At 43.4% G+C, this 19,627-nt stretch overlaps 1 pseudogene; it reads left to right on the forward strand.

Annotated features, from left to right (window-relative positions):
- The first annotated feature begins 19,198 nt into the window (after nt 1-19,198).
- Nucleotides 19,199-19,316, forward strand: LOC124597426 (annotated as a pseudogene).
- The last annotated feature ends 311 nt before the right edge of the window (nt 19,317-19,627 follow it).

The raw sequence follows: 19,627 nt of genomic DNA on the forward strand, positions 1-19,627 counted from the left end.
CTCCAAGTCGGCCCGTTTGACGTCCTACCCCCCTTAAGGGAACAACTTTGCATGCTGTGACTGTGGCGCAAGCCACGCGGGCCCCAGGCACACGCTGTTCGGAGTCTTTTCGGGAACTGCGATTTTCTTTATATAAAGTAGCTGCATAAATTTCGGAAACACGAACGCACGCGATTGCTGGCACTTCAGATGTCAGAGTACCGAACATTACATCATCTCCTAAGCAACATGAATATAAGCCAGTGAACCGTAAATTTTTTATTTAATTTTATGTGAACATTTTTTAACTAGGAATGGGGAGTAGCGTTATAATAGGTACTAGGAAATACGATTCTCGTACCAGTGAGAAATCTGTTTAGAAATGTGCTCTTCAGGGTTTCTTTTTTCCTGAACACCAGAAGAGTTCAGAACGAAATCCCGGATTTCGCTGCAGAGCAGTACGTGTTAGGAGGAGGGGCGGAGGGGGGGGGGCATGAATGTTCTCTCCCACTCTGAGTTACTCCATCCCATCCTTCGCCCTCTCTCTCGCACTCGCACGCACGCATGCACACAGTGGATGATGCACGCGCAGCGCCAGTTTTTAATTACGGGGCGCTGTCTTCAAAGGGCGGCCCGCGAGCAGGCGACAATGAGGCGGCGGCGGATCCTCACACAACGACCGCGATGCGACCTGTGCGCATGCGCGGCTCGGCGCGCGCTCACTGCAGGTAGCCGCGCGGCCGGTGCGTGTCCTTTGTGCAGCGCTGCAAGCCCGCCAGATAAGAATCCGCACCCCGGCACTGCAGACGCCCGACTTTTACTGCCGCCGACCTACATTCACGTCTCGTCCCTAAATCTTCCCATTGTCTAATTGCATTCTGGCGTTATTGCCCTCGGCTTCTGGCTGGATGCCGCCGGCCTGCTAATTGATTTCCCATAGTCCCCCCGTCTTAACCCCCCCCCCCCCCACCCACTCTACCTGGCGCTGGAGGACCTCGTTGCACTCCTCGAGGCCTTGCAGTTTCCCACGCCGCCGCCGCCCAGACTGCCATTAAAAGGAGCGGTGGGTCGTAACCCTGCTGCAGCGCCTTGTTCCTTATTACTCTGGCGTGCAGTTTTCCATCTGCAGGCCGTGGCGCTCCGTTGTTTGTTGAGGCGGGTCCTTTTCGATCGCGTAGCGCGTAGCACCAGACTCTGCGCTTGCTATATTAACAGCTGGCGGCAGGAGCAACCGAGTTACCGAGCCCTCTGAAGCCGCTCGTCGAAATCACGGCAGTCAAGATCCTCATTCTTCACTTCTACTCGTCGTAATAATTTTCGGCCGGTCGTCAAATTCGGTACGGACGTGGCATGAATCGTCGACTTGTTCCTCCGGAATTTATTTCATTTCTGTGCATGTTCACGGTCCAAGAATGTTTATTAATTTAAACGATGAATTAAAGCTACAGGTGTGGTCACAACGAATTCAATAGCTGAGGTGCAAATGCTAACACTAGATCGTCGTCGTCGTCGGCTGATACTCGTACCCGAGTTTTCATTTCTCTCCTGAGATTTCCTTTGTCACGGTTCAGGCGTGGAAGTGTCGTTGATGGCTTAGCAATCCAATCCTAGCGTGGAACAGGCGCCCACAGACATTACAGCTGATGGAAGGTGGAGGATGTAGCTGGTTTACGTCTCCGGCGTTTGTCATTCTCCATTCTTCGACGATCCAGCTCAAAGTTTTGAAGAGCATTTGAGGTAACTGAGTGCCAGCGACTTCGATCTTCTGCTATTCTGGACCAGTTACTCGGATCGATGTTCAAGTTTTTCAGATTCTTCTTGTACTGATCCTTATAACGTTTGAGAGAGGTACCTCGTGGCCTTGTAATTGTGCTCACTTCGCTGCACAGCATTTGGCGTGAAAATCTGTCATTTTTCATCCGCTGGACATGTCCCAACCATCTGAGGTGATGCCCAATGATAAGAGCTTCCATGCTATACATTTTTGCTTTCTCAAGAACAGCCGTGTTGGATATGAAGTCATTCCATTTCAGGTTCATGATATATATCTCAGCTTCTGTTGGTTGAAGCGTTCTAGTTTCTTCAGATCACAGCAATATAACGTACAGGTTTCGCAACCATATAGAAGGGTGGAAATGACTACAGCTTTGTACACCATCAGTTTGGCGTACAGTGTTAGGTCTTTATTCAGGAATAATAGTCGACAACGAAACGTTTCCAATTTGAAATGAGATGCAAGTCACTTGCATGTACTGTAAGGCGTTTGTCTAATGCCAAGCAAAGCTCAGCAACTCTCTTTCAGAAGCTACTTCTACATCTACATTTACACAAATACTACACAAGCCACCGTAATGTGCATAGGGGAGGGTACCACGCTGCATATGCTTTCCCGTTCCACTCGTAAGTACAGCAAGGACAAAAACTAATGTTTATATTCCTCTGTATGAGTCCTAACTTCTCGTATCTTATCTTCGTAGCACTTGAACTGAATATACGTTGGCGGAAGTAAAATCTTCCTGTAAACACATTCAAATGCCGGTTCTCTAAATTTTCTCAATAATGATCCTCGAAAAGAGCGTCGCCCTCCTTTCAGGGATACCCGTTTGAGTTCACGAAGCATCTCTGTAATACAGGGTGGTCCACTGATAGTGACCGGGCCAAATGAAATAAGCATCAAACGAAAAAATTACAATGAACGAAACTCGTCTAGCTTGAAGGGGGAAACCAGATGGCGCTATGGTTGGCCCGCTAGATGGCGCTGCCATGGGTCAAACGGATACTAACTGCGTTTTTTAAAATAGGAACCCCCATTTTTATTACATATTCGTGTGGTACGTAAAGAAATATGAAAGTTTTAGTTGGAATATTTTTTCGCTTTGAGATAGATGGCGCTGTAATAGTCGCAAACGCATAAGTACGTGGTATCACGTAACATTCCGCCAGTGCGGACGGTGTTTGCTTCGTGATACATTACCCGTGTTAAAATGGACCGTTTACCAATTGCGGAAAAGGTCGATATCGTGTTGATGTATGGCTATTGTGATCAAAATGCCCAACGGGAATGTGCTATGTATGCTGCTCGGTATCCTGGACTACTACATCCAAGTGTCCGGACTGTTCGCCGGATAGTTACGTTATTTAAGGAAACAGGAAGTGTTCAACCGCATGTGAAACGTCAACCATGACTTGCAACAAACGATGATGCCCAAGTGGGTGTTTTAGCTGCAGTCACGGCTAATCCGCACATCAGTAGCAGACAAACTGCGCGAGAATCGCGAATCTCTAAAACGTGGGTGTTGGGAATGCTACATCAACATCGATTGCTCCCGTACCATATTTCTGTGCACCAGGAATTGCATGGGGACGACTTTGAACGTGCAGTTCAAGCGGTATTGAATAGCATATTTCATGACAGGTGGATTGGTCATCGAAGCACGTTCACCGGATCTGACGTCCCCGGATGTGGGGAAAGTTGAAGGATACTTCCTATCGTGATCCACCGACAACGCCTGACAACATGCGTCAGCGCGATGTCAATGCATGTGCGAACATTACGGAAGGCAAACTACTCGCTGTTGAGAGGAATGTCGTTACACGTATTGCCAAATGCATTGAGGTTGACGGACATCATTTTGAGCATTTATTGCATTAATGTGGTATTTACAGGTAATCACGCTGTAACAGCATGCGTTCTCAGAAATGATAAGTTCAAAAAGGTACATGTATCACATTGGAACAACCGAAATCAAACGTTCAAACGTACCTAAGTTCTGTATTTTAATTTAAAAAACGTACCTGTTACCAACTGTTTGTCTAAAATTGTGAGCCAAATGTTAATGACTATTACAGCGCTATCTATCACAAAGAGAAAAGAGTGGCCCAACTAAAACATTCATATTTCTTTACGTACTACACGAATATGTAATAAAAATGGGGATTTCTATTTTAAAAAACGCAGTTGATATCCGTTTGACCTATGGCAGCGCCGTCTAGCGGGCCAACCATAGAGCCATCGGGTTCCCCCCTTCAAGCTAGACAAGTTTCGTTCTTTGCAGTTTTTTAGTTTGACGCTTATTTCGTGTTGTTCGAACCAGACGGTAACAAGTCTAGTTGTTTCGTTTGAATTTCTTTGATGTCTTTTTCAATCCGACCTCGTGCGGATCCCAAACACTCGAACAGTACTCAAGACCAGGTCGCACCGCGTCCTATACGTCTCCTTTACAGATGAACTATACTATCCCGGTGTTCTCCAAATAAAATGAAGTCCACCATTCACCTTTCCTATCCCACTCCCAAAATGTTCGACCCATTCCATATCAATTTGCAACGTTATGCCCACATATTTAACGCTGCATTGGAACAGTAAAGGCTTGTTTTCCCTACTTACATTTAGAGCTAGCTGTCACTCATCGCACCAACTAGAAATTTTGTATAAGTCATCTTGAATCCTACTGCAGTTGCTCAGCGACGATGCCTTCCCGGACACAACATTATCATCAGCAAATAACAGCACACTGCTGCCCATCATGTGCGCCAGATCATCTACGTATTCAGAAAACAATACCGGCCCTGTCACACTTCCATTTGGCACTCCTGACGGTACCCTTGTTTCTGGTGAACAATCGTCGTCGAGGATAACGTACTGGATTCTATTATCAAGAAGTTTTCGAGGCACTCGTATATCTGGGAACCTATTCCATACGCTGGTACCTTCGCTAACAGTTTGCAGTGGCCGGCCGCTGTGACCGAGAGCTTCTAGGCGCTACAGTCCGGAACCGCACTGCTGCTACGGTCGCAGGTTCGAATCTTGCCTCGGGCATGGATGTGTGGGATGTCATTAGGTTAGTTAGGTTTAAGTAGTTCTAAGTCTAGGGGACTGATGACCTCAGATGTTAAGTCCCATAGTGCTTAGAGCCATTTGAACCATTGTTTTAGTCTTCAGTGGGGCACCATGTCAAATGCTGTTTGGGAGTCTAGAAACATGGAATCTGCCTGTTGACATTAATCCTTAGTTCACAGTAAGTTCGTAGGATGTGACAAAAGGGCGAGCTGAGTTTCCCACGAACAATGCTTTTGTAAAACGGTACTGATTCGTGGACAGAAGGTCTTAAGTATCAAGGAAATTTATTATATTCAAACTCAGAATATGGTCAAAAATTCTACAGCAAGCTCTTTCGCCAATTCTTTTATGTGGAAACACCGCCAGGAAGTCGGTTTCCGCAAGTTCCGTCAAATCTCAGATGAAGCCTCTGCAAGTGTGTGGAAATAGTTTCTTATATCTTGGTGTAAATGCTTGCCGATGTTGCTATTTGCTGGACGCTTTTCTCAAACTTGTAGAAGTTTTATGTATTCAACACCGTAGGAAACAAGGAAGTGTATAACGAGTTTACCGATAAGTTTGCTTCGCCAGAAGGTAAAGTAGAATGGTGGTACAGACGTCATTAAATTTCAGCTGGTTTTTTAATGGTCGCATAAATATAAGTACATTATATTTCTAATAAAAATAGTTAACAATGTTTGCAAAAAAACGAAGAGTAATTAAAAGGTCATCTCTTGGCTGTATCGCTTGCAGAATTTTTGCTTCCTGTTTTCGAATTTTGATTGCACAATAGAAAAGAGATTTTGAAACTAGAATACGACATTCTGTTTCAAGAAGTTTTTAATCTGGAAGAAATCCTCTGATTTTATTTTATTCAATGCTGTTAGTTGATAACTTAAACATCTGTGCCTCTGTATCTATTTCATCACCCAAACATTTGTTTCTTTCTTAACTTTGTTTTTCGTAACGATTTTTCTTCAATAATAATAATGCAACAACAGTGGTGGTTTGTCTGTTTGTCACCACGACACTGGAAACTTGCCTAACTCACTAACTCACAACGCGACTCTAGTGGAAACACTTCTGCAAGTACTGGGAGAGAGTTCCTGAAATTAACTTGACGAAGTGACTTGCAGAATGAAACTTCGAAAGTTTTTGGTCTAATGTTAACACCTGGCTAAGCGCTTGCAAAAGTTCCATGCCAGAGGAAGAACGGGGATATATTTTATACAGGGTGATTCAAAAAGAATACCACAACTTTAGGAATTTAAAACTCTGCAACGACAAAAGGCAGAGCTAAGCACTATCTGTCGGCGAATTAAGGGAGCTACAAAGATTCATTTAGTTGTACATTTGTTCGCTTGAGGCGCTGTTGACTAGGCGTCAGCGTCAGTTGATGCTAAGATGGCGACCGCTCAACAGAAAGCTTTTTGTGTTATTGAGTACGGCAGAAGTGAATCGACGACAGTTGTTCAGCGTGCATTTCGAACGAAGTATGGTGTTAAACCTCCTGATAGGTGGTATATTAAACGTTGGTATAAACAGTTTACAGAGAATGGGTGTTTGTGCAAAGGGAAAAGTTATGGATGGCCGAGAACGAGTGATGAAAATGTAGCACGCATCCAGCAAGCATTTGTTCGCAGCCCAGGAAAATCGACTCGCAGAGCTATTCAATTACAATTACAATTCATATTTCAGCAGGATGGAGCGCCACCACATTGGCACTTATCTGTCCGTAACTACCTGAACGTCAACTACCCGAGGCGATGGATCGGCCGCCAGGCAGCCCGTGACAGAGCACTTCATCACTGGCCTCCAAGAAGCCCTGATCTTACCCCCTGCGATTTTTTCTTATGGGGGTATGTTAAGGATATGGTGTTTCGGCCACCTCTCCTAACCACCATTGATGATTTGAAACGAGAAATAACAGCAGCTATCCAAACTGTTACGCCTGATATGCTACAGAGAGTGTGGAACGAGTTGGAGTATCGGGTTGATATTGGTCGAGTGTCTGGAGGGGGCCATATTGAACATCTCAGACCTTGTTTTTGAGTGAAAAAAACCTTTTTAAATACTCTTTGTAATGATGTATAACAGAAGGTTATATTATGTTTCTTTCATTAAATACACATTTTTAAAGTTGTGGTATTCTTTTTGAATCACCCTGTACTTCGCCATATTTCTGTGAATTATCCACCGTAAGCCGTCATTTTATGGTACCGAGACAATATTAACGAAACAGAGGATGTTGGTAGCTGCCGGAGACATAATTATTCGTATACTCAGGATTGTGCTGTGGGGACCTCGTCCAAAGGTTGGTGGATTCGCTTCAGACGGAACCTCGGCCATAGATAGCGGAGGGTCTGGAATAAAGTGATTGTCGCATTGAAGGAAGCGACTGTTTCTGTGCGAAGACTGTTAACCGTAAAATGATATAACCAGTATCGCAGACAAACGACGAAAATTTACAGACAACAAGACTAATAGCAATGTCTTTGGGCCGCGTGGCTTCCCCGTCGGAGATTCCAGTCCTCCCTCGGGCATGGGTGTGTGTTGTCCTTAGCGTAAGATCGTTTAAGTTAGATTAAGTAGTGTGTAAGCCTAGGGACCGATGGCCTCAGCAGTTTGGTTCCAGAGGAACTTACCACCAAAAATGTCTTTGGCACATCTCAAAAAATAAGTCCATAGTGCATGAAAATGTCGTATTTCATAACCGCCAGGAACTATTGATGAAGCGATTTTGATCATGTGTTCATCTTCAACCATCCTAATTTTCTTATAACAGTCTTCATGACAACGTTCTTGCTACGGCATTAAGTAAATTAAAATCCGTCTTGGGTCAGTGCATTTTACTAGTGACGCAGTGGCTGTTGATGCACTTTGCATTATGTAATTCTGCAGTGAAAACGTTACGTGTGGTCTGTTGTGAACAAGATTACGATACTCAGTATTTCATCCATCTTCAGCAGTTGTAGTAGTTGAAAAAAGTCAGAAACCAGCAGCACAAAGGAAATTTTATTTCTTTACCGCTTTACCGGTTTCAGGGCGCTAGCGCCCTACTGAAGATTAGAAATATCGTATTATTATGGAGCGTAAAAAAATAAAGTTGGCGTATGCAGCATATTACTGTAGTCATCTTGAACATAATGCATGTACAAATATGGTCTGGTCTGCTTACGCCATGTAATATGTGCACATTCTATGATCAATATAACTACAGTGATGTGCTGGATACAGTAGTAGAGGATCAGTGGGCATACTGGGCAAAAAGTCACTGACATCAGCATCACTGTCCCTGGAACTGATTGCATTAGAACGTGCTCCTCTCCTGGAATCCCTGACGACAGCATCCAGCCCCAGGACAGTGACATTATTACCGAAAATTCAGTCCTCCTCCTAACCCGTGTGGCCAATGGCGTTATGTGTTTTTGTGAAAACGTGGAGTGGGCAATGACGTGCAAACTCGGTCCTCCACCTTTCAAGCAATTTTAATTTCTATAGTTCGACTCCACGAAGACATACATTTATTTGCTGTCTGCACGTACGTCCAGAACTCATGTGTTCAGTTGAGGCTTGCTTGGAGCAATGAAGACTGTAACAAAATGGTTCAAATGGCTCTGAGCACTATGGGACTTAACATCTATGATCATCAGTCCCCTAGAACTTAGAACTACTTAAACCTAACTAACCTAAGGACAGCACACAACACCCAGCCATCACGAGGCAGAGAAAATCCCTGACCCCGCCGGGAATCGAACCCGGGAACCCGGGCGTGGGAAGCGAGAACGCTACCGCACGAACACGAGTAGCGGGCGAAGACTGTAACAGTTCTACTTGTTGTAAACATATATCTGAGAAATGTGCTCACTACTTTCTGCATTAAGAATGGAAATTCATGATAATGGAGCTAGGAGGAATACTGTTCAACAGATAATGGCACTGTCACAGGATGGCAAGATTGTTCATTATCTGATTGGGTCTTACTTCACTATGTGTTTTAATATTTATTTTTATTTTTTTAATTGATTTATTTTATTTTCCATACCGTTTTCTTTATTACCATTTTTTAACTTTCCTCAAATACACACTTAAATATGCTGTCGTAATATTTGAAATTATATTTAGCTTTACTCTTTGATCAATACGTAATAGCTTATTATCTTTGTATATGTCAAACCAAGAAGAACGCATTTGCTAACCAATATGGGCAGAAAACATAAGTTTAAAGAAGCTGTCATTCCAATATGTAGGGCATAGTATCAGATGGCAATGTCATTTTGATTTTTGTGTGCTATCGATGTGCATGTCAGAAAGAGAGACCAAGTTATGTGGTTTTTAAACGATCTTTGGTCTTGGCGTGGCACAATCTTTGCCTCTGGGCAGTCTGATACATTCTTAGTTGTAGTGTGGTAGGTGAAGGACGTATTTAGTAGTGCTGTGTTGACTTGTGATTGTATTTGTTAGATAAAGAAAGATTTATTGTAAAGAACAGCAAGGAAGAATATGATGTATATATTGGACAGCGAAAGGAATATAAATTTTGATTTTTTTTTTTAAGGGAAAGACCACCCCACTTCCCTGAGTTATGCATTAACATATTAACTGGCTAAGCTGTTTGGTTTTCATAAAAATTCTCTGTTAACGTTTTACCCTTTTAAATTCATTGTTCACTTTGTTAAGCCTAGTATTCGTCAGACCAATGTTATGTATGAAGCTCACGAGAAGTTTTTACTCTGTCTCTTTGAATACATACTTCGTTCTAAAATCGTTGGAATATCATTTCATAGGAATAGTTTCTCTCCCCATCCCACTGTTTATAATAACGCATTGCCACATTTCACCATGTAGTATGCAACAGTTTGAATATAGTTTGGAAATTTTATTTAGGAACAGAAATCTAGCTTAGCCACTGTCTGCTTGCTGTTTGCAGTTGTGCTTTCGAGATATCTCGAACAATGTTGTCAAGACGCGAGGTAAGTTGGAGTTTTCCTTAGGCCCAGATAACTGTTTTACTTCAGTTGCGCATTTCATATAAAGACATGTTGTATTCAGACCAGTTTCAGTTCAGTTCAGATTAGTTGCAGTTTAGTCAAAGGTTAGCATACGAGTTTAAGTTAGAGAACATTTTGTGGATACATAGTTTTGGTAATAAGTAGACTTTTATAGAGTGGGACGTAAAGTTGGGCTAAATTTCACACAGAAACATAGTGGAGAAGTTACAATAGTTTTCGATTGCAGGTAAATGTACTTCAAATACGTTTATACTCACTTCATTACATTTCTATTTGTGATGGTAATTGATTCATTCTGTTTTGCACACATCACAAGAACACTTGGGGATGGCCTAGAAGGCTGAAACTAGTCAGGAACCAAAAAAAATTATTACACCGAAAATGGAAAATGTCACATTCTTTTAATAAATTTGCAAACAATAGGGAGTAGATAGCATCTTACAGGTTAATTTTAACAAAAAGTAGGACATTGCTGCTTTTTTGTGGTCTTAAATACGGAGACTGCGTTAATTCAGCTCTAAACGCTAATTAATCCAGTGCAACTCCTTCGGTTTCCGCCCAACTACTACAACCAATATTCATTTGAGCTTGCTTACTGTAGTCAAGCTTTGGTTTCCCTCTATAATCCACCCCCTTCTCCCCGACCATTACACTTCCTTACACTACCAGATTCACTATTCCTTCATTCCTCAGGATGTATTCTAAAAACCAGTTTCTTTTATTCAAAATGTACCATAAATTTCTTTTCTCCCCAGTTCTCTTCAGTGTCTCCCCATTAGTTGTCCGATCTATGTATCCAATCTCTTCAACGTTGTTCTGAAGCATCACATTTCAAAAGCTTTTGTTCTCTTCTTGTGTGAACCGTTTATTGTCCACGTTCAGTTCTGTAAAACGTTACACTCCATACAAATACCTTCAGGAAAGACTACCTAACAATGAAATTTATACTAATGCTAACGAATTTCTCATTTTTCATGTTGTTAGCAGTCTTTATTTTGTAGATCCACAATCCTCAGCTATTTTGCTGTCCAAACAGCAAAACTCATCTACTGCTTTTAGTGTCTTATTTCGTAATCCAACAGGAAGGATGTCAGCAAACAGCCTTTATTAGGCCTAAATCTGTACTTTATTGTAGATCTAGATTTCAGCTACAGAATAGCTACCTTCAGCGCATATTAAGTTCTTCTCTAATGCCCCCAGTACAACCTGATTTGATCCGACTATATCGCATTACGCTGCTTTTACTTCTGTTCAGGTTGTTTTCTCTGTTCGACATGCTATCAATTCCAAGTCCTTTAGCTGTCTCTAACATAGTTACAATATCACAGGCAAATCGCAAAGTTTTATTTCTCCTCACTCAAATTTAATTCCTTTTTATAATAACTCTTTGCTCTCCCTTACATCTTGCTCAATGTGCTAACTGAATAACTTCAGGCAGAGGCAAAACCCTGTCTCACTCTTTTTCAACTATTGCTTCTTCTCTTGTAACTGCGGTGCGTTATGTGCAAAAGTTGTAGGAAACTTTTCGCAACTTGTTTTTTACTCCTGCTACCTTCAGAATTTGTTGCCAAAAGCTTTCACTAGTTCTACAAATGCTATCAACTTAAGTTTACCTTTCTTCAATCTTTATTCCATGACATGCCGTAGGACCAGCATTGCTCTGCGAGTTCCGGCATTTCTCCGAGATTTAGGTTTTCCGTTATTTCCCTAAATCGCTCCAGGTAAATTCGGGGATGGTTCCTTTGAAAGGTCACGGTCGATTTCCTTCCCCATCCTTGACACAATCTGAGCTTGTGCTCCGTCTCTAATGACCTCGATATCGACGGGATGTTAAACCCAATCTTTCTTCCTTCCTTCTATTTATCCGAAACTGATCTTCTCGAGGTACTAATTTTTTCATTCTTCTGTAAATAATTCGCGTCTGCATTTTGTAATCATAACTTACTAAGGTCATGGTTTGGTAATATTTACACCTGTCGTCACTTTCCTTCTTTGGAAAAGAAATTATTACTTTTTTCTTGAAGTCTCTCTGACGTATCGCGTAGGAAAGTGGAAATGTTTTGGCTGGCTTTCCCAAAGATGTCAGCAACTCAGAGAGAATGTCGTCTACCCCAGGGGACCTGTTACAGCTTACGTCTTTCGGAGTCCTGTAAAGTTCTTCTCGCAGTATAATATCTCCCACCTCACATTCTCTTACATCTTTTAATTTTCTGTAATGCTTAGTATTAGCTTGCCATCTGAGCTCTTAACAGAAAATATACAACTGTTTATATTTTCTGCGAAGGTCTCTTTAATTTTGCCACACGCTGTGTTTCTCGCCTAGCCAATCCTGCTTTACCAATTTGCATTTCGTGTCAATCTCTGATTTCATTTTGTGTGCTTTATTTGCTGTATTAATATATTTTCTCACTTCGTCAATTAGATTCAACATATTGTTAGTTTATTCAAAGATTTCTACTGTGTCTTGTCTTTTTGTCTATTTGAGCCGTTACTGCCGTCTCTGCATCACGTCTGAAGGTTACTCATTCGTTTTCTGGTGTGATTATTACCCCTGTTTCACTCACTCATGACCTAATGCTCCCATTTAAATTCTCAATATCCACTGGTTCTTTTAACTTATCCGGGGCCTGTCTCCTTAATTTGCTCTGTTTCTCCAATTTCCTCACTTTTAAACTGCAGTTCAAAGCAATAAATTATAGTCAGACTCCAGGTTTACTCTTGAAAATGTTTTCTAGTTTAAAATCTGGGTTGGAAATCTCTGTGTTATCATTATGTAACCTATTTGAAACCTGCAGCAGGCCGCTGTGACCGAGCGGTTATAGGCGCTTCAGTACGGAACCGCGCTGCTGCTACGGTCGCAGGTTCGAATCCTGCCTCGGGCATGGATGTGGGTGATGTCCTTAGGTTAGTTAGGTTTAAGAAGTTGTAAGTCTAGGGGACTGACGACCTAAAATGATAAGTGCCATAGTGCTTAGAGCCATTTGAACCATTTTTCATTAATTCGCACTACATGCAACATTAAACCTAACCATTACCTTTTTTAAAGTCCCTAACCTACCAGCCCGGTTAAGCGATCTAACACTACGTGTTCCGTCAGTTTTGTTTCGCCTGTTGACAATAACCTCCTGAGTAGCCCCGTTCGGGTTTCCATATGGGAAACTGTATTACATCCGGAACATTTTGTTAGGAGGATGCGGTCATCTAAGCCATATAGTAGAGCAATATGTCCCACAAAAGCGTAAAAGTGGTAGTTTCACTACGCTTTCAGCCGTTGGCAATACGTATATAACAAGGCCAGTCAGATTGATGCTCCCGACACTGCGGAAAAGGTTATTGCCCCTCTTCAGATCTGGCCTCTCTATAAATATCCCTCAAATGTGGGTACACCTATCTGTATGTGCAGCCACGGAAGTCATTACAAGATTCAAACCGACATGTTCATCTCCATTTGTTCAATTTCACAATTTCTTTAAAAGTTATACTGAAACCGAAACGTCTTTTTGGCTGTAGAGAAAGTTTCTTTGGATGGTTTTGCTCTACAGCAAAAATGTCACCTTCTCTTTAATAGAGCAATACAATGAGCTAAAATAACGTAAACAACTTTCTAAAATAAGAACTAAGTTCGTTTTGAACTAATCACATCGAATATCATGGTGCATTTTATGGCACCATCAACTGTTTTTGAAGAGGTCCGCATTTTGCAGAATAATAATTAAGATTCAACACCTTTCCAAGCTTTGGAGATATAGAAGGTGTACAGCATTAACACCTAAATCGGTACTTGTTCTTAATATATAGTATTATTACACTGAAGAGCCAAAAGAACTGGTACACTTGCCTAATATAGTGTAGGGTACCCGCGAGCACGCAAAGTGACGCAACATGACGTGTCATGGACTCGACTAATGTTTGAAGTAGTGTTGGAGAGAATTGACACCATGAATCCTGCACAGCTGCGCATAAATCCGTAAGAGTTCGATGGGGTGGAGATCTCTTCTGAACAGTACGTTGCAAGGCATCGCAGATATGCTCAATAATGTCCATTTCTGAGGAGTTTAGTGGCCAGCGGAAGTGTTTAAACTCAGAAGAGGGTTCCTGGAGGCACTCTGCAGCAATTCTGGACGTATGGGGTGTCACACTGTCCTGCTAGAATTGCCCAAGTCCGTCGGAATGCACAATCGACTCGAATGGATGCTTACGTACTTGTAACCTGTCAGAGTCGTATCTAGACATATCAGGGGTCCCATATCGCTCCGACTACTCACGCCCCATACCATTACAGAGCCTCCAGCAGCTTGAACAGTCCCCTGCTGACATGCAGCGTCCTTGGATTCATGAGGTTGTCTCCAAACCGGTACACGTCATTCCGCTCGATACAATTTGAAACGAGACTCGTCCGACCAGGAAACACGTTTCCAGTCATCAACAGCCCAGTATCGGTGTTGACGGGCCCAGTGTGATGTTGCTGCATTAAGCTGTTCTGAAAGCGGTGCTGATATTCAAGACAATAAAAGCGGGTTAAAAGCTGCGAGCTATCTGGGGAAGTTAAAATGGTTCAAATGGCTCTGAGCACTATGGGACTCAACTGATGTGGTCATCAGTCCCCTAGAACTTAGAACTACTTAAACCTAACTAACCTAAGGAAATCACACACATCCATGCCCGAGGCAGGATTCGAACCTGCGACCGTAGCAGCAGCGCGGCTCCGGACTGGAGCGCCTAGAACCGCACGGCCACCGTGCCGGCTGGGGAAGTTAACCTTGCATTACTGAGCAACTGTTTCACCAGGTATCCAGTCTAGCTTACCAAATTCCCAACCAGACTAACATTAATTATAATCTTTTAATAGTCATACGACAACCGGTGATATATATATAAAAAAGATAAATTTAAATAAATAGAAATAAATCAGTTTATATTTGGAAATTTATTTTAACATTGATCATTGAAATTTCAGCATATTAAACTTGATTCATAACTAAACTGGTGCCTTATTTATGATTGTGAAAATGTGAGACTATAATCTTACGGAGCACATCAAATATGGAGCCAAGATTGGGAGACTCCATACAACACTGCATTCATAAAATAACACACGAAGAACGTTGAAACAAATGCAAGAGGAAATTAACCACAACCAACCGATTCAATTTTCACCCAAAGAAGTTACGTTCGTAGCGCAATCCTGTCCGTCATGAAATTACCACACACTGGTATACTAAATTCATACTAACCCTCTGTGAAATCTTCCCGAAAAGAATAGCTGAGGGCTACTTTGATGATTACACCACATGCTTCACGTGGTCAACTTGGAGGGTGTAACTCCACAATAATTTTGAAAATTAAAATAAATTACACCGAAACGCAATTTACAAAAGAAAAACCTCGAACTGGTTACTATCGTCTTACTATAAACCTGATGGGTCAAACAATTGTATAAGCACGTGGTACTGGTCTCACAAAGTACACCCCACATGGGTTGAACATAAAGAAAAGTTGCCATATTGAAAAAATATTGTCAAGACGAGATGTTATAACCACACGCACATTCGCATTTAAGATTGATGATCTCAGTTAGAGTTACGGCTCATCAACACGAGGTTCCACTTTACTCACGAAGTAGCGACAAAGCAACTACTGGAAGATATTCTGAACTTCACACTTGAATTACACTGCGTTGCAATTTAAGATAACATAAGATATTTTAGATCTAAACCTGAAATAAAGGTGATTAAATTTTCAGTTAGGCTGAACTTAAGAAATCCATTGTCCTACGGACTTAGCAGAGACGTACTTAGCCGGAGATCTCACCACTTTAGACGCTCGCCGCGGACAGACTGGCGTGAGCCCCCACTGAAGGTGCTTCACAGATACAAACGGTAGTGACCAGAGAGGCAGCTTCCTATACCAACATGACAAGGGACGGACAGGACCATACTAAGAATAGGAACCTCTTTGCTTTTAGAAAGCGTAGCTACCTGTTCCGACGTTGGTCCTACTGTTCTCTAGCAGACAGGCTTGTCTGCTACCATCAAGCATGCAACTAGAAATACATTTGCTCATTCATTTTTTCACACAGAAGGAAAGGGGGAAGACAGTATCTTATCATATACAGTATATAAAAGAAAGTGCATGTAGGTTCCATATGAGACTGTGTGACATGAATTACATATATACTCTGTTTTAAAACGTAGTAGTGTGACAGATCGTTCTTGTTTATGTGTAAAAGTAACACATACCACTGCTCAGTCTCCTCCCAGATAGTCAGAAACACCACAGTAAATTTAGAAGTGGAATTTATGCCATAAATGAAAACATATATAGGAAATTAACATGAAAGGAATCCAACAGAGACCTTTCACCAGGTGAGGTGTAAAGATTCGTGTCGTGCAGTCTGGCGGGTGCATGAGTGGAATTCGGCTCTGAAAGCTTATATCTATGATGTTTCGTTGAACGGTTTGCACGCTGACACATGTTGATAGCTCAGCAGTGATATATGTAGCAATTTGCGGAAAGGTAGCACTTCTGTCACATTGAACGATTCTCTTCTGTCGTCTTTGGTACCGTTCTTGCAGGATCTTTATCCAGCCAAAGCGATGTAGAGGATTTGATGTTTTACCGGATTCCTGATATTCACGGTACACTCGTGAAATGGTCGTACGAGAAAATCCCAACTTTCGCTACCTCGGAGATGCTGTGTGCCATCGCTTGAGCACCGACTATAACATCACATTGAAACTCTCTTACATCTTGATAACCTGCTATTGTAGCAGCAGTAACCGATCTAACAACTGCGTCAGATACTTGGCTTACATAGGCGCTGCCGACCGCAGCGCCGTATTCTGCCTGTTTACATACACAACTGGAAGTTAAAATTGCAACACCATGAAGATGACGTGCTACAGACGCGAAATTTAACCGACAGGAAGAAGATGCTGTGATACGCAAATGATTAGCTTTCCAGAGCATTCACACAAGGCTGGCGCCGGTGGCGACGCCTACAACGTGCTGACATGAGGAAAGTTTCCAACCGATTTCTAATACACAAACAGCAGTTGACCGGCGTTTCCTGGTGAAACGTTGTTGTGATGCCTCGTGTAAGGAGGAGAAATGCGTACCATCACGTTTCCGACTTTGATAAAGGTCGGATTGTAGCCTATCGCGATTGCTTGTTTATCGTATCGCGAAATTGCTGCTCGTGTTGGTCGAGATCCAATGACTGTTAGCAGAATATGGAATAGGTGGGTTCAGGAGGGTAATACGGAACGCCGTGCTCGATGCCAACGGCCTCGTATCACTAGCAGTCGAGATGACAGGCATCTTATCCGCATGGCTGTAACGGATCGTGCAGTCACGTCTCGATCACTGAGACAACAGATGGGGACGTTTGTAAGACAACAACCATGTCCACGAACAGTTCGACGACGTCTGCAGCAGCATGGACTATCAGCTCGTAGACCATGGCTGCGCTTACCCTTGACGCTGCATCACAGACAGGAGTGCCTGCGATGGTGTACTCAACGACGAACCTGGGTGTACGAATGGCAAAACGTCATTTTTTCGGATGAATCCAGGTTCTGTTTACCGCATCATGATGGTCGCATCCGTGTTTGGTGACATCGCGGTGAACGCACATTGGAAGCGTGTATTCGTCATACTGGCGTATCATCCGGCGTGATGGTACGGGGTGCCATTGGTTACACGTCTCTGTCACCTCTTGTTCACATTGACGGCACTTTGAACAGTGGACGTTACATTTCAGATGTGTTACGACCCGTGGCTCTACCCTTCATTCGATCCCGGCGAATCCTTCATTTCAGCAGGATAATGCACGACCGCATGTTGCAGGTCCTGTACGGGCCTTTCTGAATACAGAAAATATGCGACTGCTGCCCTGGTCAGCACATTCTCCAGATCTCTCACCAATTGAAAACGTCTGGTCACTGGTGGCCGAGAACTGGCTCGTCACAATACGCCAGTCACTACTCTCGATGAACTGTGGTATCGTTTTGAAGCTGCATGGGCAGCTGTACCTGCACACGCCATCCAAGCTCTGCTTGACTCAATGCCTAGGCGTATCAAGGCCGTTATTACGGCCAGAGGTGGTTCTTCTGAGTACTGATTCCTCAGGATCTATGCACCCAAATTGCGTGAAAATGTAATCACATGTCAGTTCTAGTACAATACATCTATCCAAGGAATTCCCGTTTATCATCCGTATTTCTTCTCGTTGTAGCAATTTTAATGGCCAGTAGTGTATTTCTGTATTTGAATACGCATTCCTATACCAGTTTGTTTGGCGGTTCAGTGTATTAGTGTTGGTAGCTGTTTTTAGTTCTTACTACAGTTAATCTGTAACATGGCCTCCCCGTGTCAGTTTTCTACAAAACAGTAATATCTTCCATTGTTGTACCAAACGGAGAGGGGCGCCGAGATTGACCTGTGGAACAGCTGTGGCCGCCGCGAGCGTGCGTGACGCCAGCTGTTAGTGTGTGTCCGGGGCGACGCCTGGTCCGCACCGCCACCGGACGTCCGCCGGCCGCCCAACATCACTTCCGGCCGCGGTCGGCTCACCTGTGACGCACCCCGCGCCCACCGCCGCGCGGTCCTCTGCTGCTGCAAGAGTCGCCGTCCTCTGCCCGTTACAGGGACGGGCTCAACTGCGGCTTTCCGGTATGAGGGATACGTGTAAATGCTACTTTTCGCCAACTGCGATTTTTAGCTGTGATTTGTCACAGTTTAAAATCGCAGTTAAATCTAAGTTCTCATTCAAAATTGTCGGAAACTCGATTTCTATTGCATTTTTTCGAAGGTGTGTGTGTCTAGAATGCTGGGAAGAAAGGGTTTTTTAATCCGTGCTTTAAAGATGTTTCTACAGCCCATCGTTCGATGATGATGATGCTGATGATGTTAGGTTTGTGGGGCGCTCAACTGCGCGGTTACCAGCGCCCGTAGAAATTCCCAATCTTTACTCAGTCCAAACTTGCCACATTCATGAATGATGATGAAATGATGAGGACAACACGAACACCCAGTCATCTCGAGGCAGGTGAAAATCCCTGAGCCCGCCGGGAGTCGAAGCGGGAGCCCGTGCACGGGAAGCGAGAACGCGACCGCGAGACCACGAGCTGCGGACTTATCGTTCGAAGCAGTGTAACGGCCGCCCTGGGGCGCTCCGAGCCGGAGACGCCCGGCTCAGGTAGAAAAACTTGTCGTGCCGTGACGCACGTTCACAAAATTATTAGGCGAACCATCCATACTCACATACATTAAAAGAAAGTCGATAACTTTATATGAAAAGATTTCATCTTCGCCCCACCAACTAATTCACTAGCTAGCCATGCAATACCTGAACAGTTTAAATAAAAGACTAGTATCCACAATAACCGGCAACGGCCTTGCCGCAGTGGATACACCAGTTCCCGTCAGATCACCGAAGTTAAGCGCTGTCGGGCGTGGCCGGCACTTGGATGGGTGACCATCCGGGCCGCCACGCGCTGTTGCCATTTTTCGGGGTGCACTCAGCCTCGTGATGCGAACTGAGAAGCTACTCGACCACCGACTAGTAGCGGCTCCGGTCAAAGAAAAACTATCATAACGACCGGGAGAGCGGTGTGCTGTCACACGCCCCTCCCGTCCGCATCCTCCGCTGAGGATGACACGGCGGTCGGATGGTCCCGATGGGCCACTTGTGGCCTGAAGACGGAGTGCTTTATCCACAATAACCAGAGAGTTTAGGGAATAACAGATACAGACACACAGTCATGCATACAAACAATCATTTCGACAAGTAAATAAAAGCTATCCTCATTTACTC

Source organism: Schistocerca americana, chromosome 2 (genome assembly GCF_021461395.2).
Source record: "Schistocerca americana isolate TAMUIC-IGC-003095 chromosome 2, iqSchAmer2.1, whole genome shotgun sequence".
Taxonomy (NCBI): domain Eukaryota; kingdom Metazoa; phylum Arthropoda; class Insecta; order Orthoptera; family Acrididae; genus Schistocerca; species Schistocerca americana.